This window comes from Echinops telfairi, unplaced genomic scaffold (genome assembly GCF_000313985.2).
Source record: "Echinops telfairi isolate 266 unplaced genomic scaffold, ASM31398v2 ScPeMD7_18;HRSCAF=68, whole genome shotgun sequence".
NCBI classification, from domain to species: Eukaryota; Metazoa; Chordata; class Mammalia; order Afrosoricida; family Tenrecidae; genus Echinops; species Echinops telfairi.
Window position 1 is genome coordinate 98,283,278 of NW_022103915.1, and position 3,472 is coordinate 98,286,749.

Below are 3,472 nucleotides of genomic sequence, written 5' to 3' on the forward strand. Positions count from 1 at the left end.
GTGAAGGGAACATGAACCGGACCACTCTCTCAGTCCTGGCCACTTTCCAGAATGGACAAAGGAGAAGGGGGGGTGTTACTGCGATCCATGTGCTTGCTAACAGGCGAGGTGAGTGCAGACTCGGGTTCCTCCAGGAGGCAGGTTGATGGGAGAAGAGGATGTGGGAGCTCCAGGTGATCAGAATAGGGTGAAGGGTGAGTAGGAGGGGAGACAAGGTGTTCAGGCAGGTTTGATAAGGTAGACACAAGAGGGGGGTGCAGAAGCAGGAAGAGAGGAGGAATTTTCTTTAGTCAAGAGGACTTGGGAAGGGAGCAGGAAATACAGAGAAAGGGACAGGAGCGCAGAGAAAAGGTGGCCTGGACGTACAGAATCTTAGACTATTTGTGAGTTCATTGGCAGAAATTGTCAAGATTTCAGAGGCTATTTAAACCACAAGTGTGGCAGGTGATTAAAATTGTTACTTCCCAGAGTGTTCTGACTCCTCCCTCCAGCCAGCCGACCACGAATTTGTGCACTGCTGCCCTGTCTGGGAGAGGTCTGTCAGAGCCTGCGGTGTTGCCTCAGAGGAGGCTGAGCAGGGAGGGATCCAGGAAGGAGAGAGAGAGAGAGAGAGAGACTCCAGGGAGTCTGAAGGGTCTGGCTCCAGGGAGGGGACCAGTGTCGGAGGCACAGTGCCTCAGCATTTGGGAGTTGAGGGGGTAGTGGAGGGAGGTGATGGTGAGGGGTACCCAGAATATGGAGGAGGCCTTACTGGAGGCACAGACAAGGAGTCAGGGGGTTCGGAGAAAGACGGAAGGGGAGTACTGTCAGGGGTCTGATTCAGAGAGTGTTTGGCCAAGAGAACTTGAGCAGGTGACAGGTAGTAGAGAGGGATGGGAGTGAAGAAAGAAAAAGACCTGATTATTTATGAGTTTGCTGACAAAAATTGTTGAGGTTGCAGAGAATGTTAAAATCAAAAGTGCTATTTTCTGGTTAACACCACTCATTGTCCAATTGGTATTGAGGCCAAACTTGGTTACAGAAAAAGACCAGGTGTTTAGGGCAGCGATCAGGAGCCAAACCCAATTCAGTAAGGTTGGCAGTAGGCACCCCAAAGGACTGTCCTTAGGGGGTTTGGACAGAGGACTTCCTATTGTGTCTCAAATTGCAGGGGGTACAGACAGAGGAGAAGGGCATCCCCTGGTCCTGGTTCACACCCATCAGTCAGAAAGTGGTCCAGTAACCCTGAGGGCGTCCCGATCAGAGTTAGGAACCCAGCAGAGAGACCTGGACTCTCCGGAACAGGAAGGTTCCCTGGCGCAGGCCTGTGGCTTTCCTCCAGCAGACAGGGACCTCAGATCAGAGAGAGACACAATGGAAGCCGAGGAGGGGGAGGGAGGCCTAGCTTTAGGGCCGGTAAAAATGGAGGTTGGTCAGAGGCCTTTGTTCAGGGTGAGAGGAAGGAGAAGCAGAAAATTTTAGAGAAAGCACCGCAGAACCGCAAACGCAAAACACACAAACAGGTAGAAAAGGCTCAGACACACCCTCTACGTTCCAGTCCAGGCAGAAGGTGCAGGGACTGCTTGGCCTAGGACTAGGAGTCCTGTGATCAGCAGGAATCCCAGGAGGTAAACACAGAGACAGAAGCCTGGAGGCCACATGAGAGAAGATAGACACAGAGAAAAGATGGACACGAGAAACTGACCTCATCATCGTCACAATCGTTTTGGGAAAGGCAGCTATTTCCAGCTCCTCTTGGTACTAGAGTTGCAGAATAAATCCCTGCAGCGGCGCCCCCAAAAATGGGGACCCTAAGTTCCCATATGAGTTTGCTGGTCCTCAGTGTCTAGAAAGACAAACAAGACAAAGAGACAGAACAAACATACACAGAGAGATACTGACCAGAAGTCGCTCATTCAGACAGGCTCCAGAGGTTCGAGAGGAGAGGAGGGGTGGGCTACGTCCCAGCCGAAGCAGGGCTGGGATGGCATGGAGCCCACGTCCCTACCTCTCCCGGGTTTGGGGCACCAAATGTAAAGGTGAAACTGAGGTACAGGGAGACAGACAGACATAACTGACAAGACAAGGGAGAGCAGAAACGGAAATAGCTTTATTAGGGGAAGCTCCCGGAGGAGGTCCCGTGACCCAGGCCAACAGGCCAGGAAAGTCCTGTTCAGCAGCTGGGGGTGCGGGTTTTTAAAGGGGTGGTGAGGAATGTATGACAATTAGCATATGGGGTCTGGACACTCCAAGAACAGCTGGTCGACTCCTTGCGGCTGTCTTTAAACCCGAAACATCTGGTTTCACTGGTTATCTTATCTGGCGCTGTCTGCTGCTGAACTTTGGAGATGTGCAGGGAAGCACGTGCAGGGCCCTGACCTGCTTCAGCTCAGTCCAAACACCAAGCTCGCAGACCAGGGGGCCTCAAACTATGGCCCGAGGGCCACATGCAGCCCGCCAAGGACATTTATCCGGTCCACCGTGCGTTTTTCCCTCATTTGTTTTTTTACTTCAAAATAAGATATGCATAGGAATTTGTTCATAGTTTTTTTTTTTTAACTATAGTCCAGCCCAACGAGGGGTCTGAGGGACAGTGAACTGGCCCCCTGTTTAAAAAGTTTTGAGGACTCCTGAGTCGTAGACCTTTAGAAAAGGGCAATTGGGTGAGGGCAAGGGCTGCCTGGGCAGAGGAGAGCAAGCCACAAGCCACTATTGAAGCAGAGGGGCATTGTGGCTGCACACTCATGCAGCTCCAGGGGCTGTGAGGTTTCTTGGGTTGGGAAATACCTAGGTCCTTGGCTTCCCATGAGAAAGAATTCACAGTGAACCCTTGTTTGTGATTCAAGTAGGTTTTTACAAAGGACAGACAAGGGGAGGGAGAAGGGGAGAGAGAGAGAGAGAGAGAGACCTTAGCACAGCCAAACAGAAGGCAGAGAAGCACCTTAAGGGAAAGAGAGAAGCTCTCTCCAGCTTCCGGCCTCAAGGGCCTTCAGCTGGGAGGTGTGGTTGACGGTACTGGTTGACCCCCCCCTTGGCTGAATATAGCCCACCTGGCCTAGTTTGGGCCCACCCAGGTGTACCACCTCCCTGGCTCAAGGGCCTGCATTTGGAGCATGCTCCTTAGACATCCTGCTTCTTGCTACCTAGCAGGATCACTTAGTGTTGGCCAAAGATCACATCTCAGTGAGCGCTTGTCCTTCACGTGACTCAAGTTACCAAGAAAACGTGAGAGGTCAACACTGAGACACTGAACGGAGGTAGGATTGAGACGAAGAACGTGAGGTTAAGAGTGGCTTTATCAGGGTAGGAAAGAGCTCCCGGGAGGGAAGGGGAGCAGAGAGAGGGACGGGAGCATCTTGAGCTCCTGGGAGGTTCTGAGACCCAACGAGTTAGGTCAGGGAAGTTGCAGCTTGTGGGTGAGATGGTGGGAGATTTAGAGGGCTCGAGCTAGGGAGGTATACATTGACAACAAGAAGGGAGATTTGTGCTTGCA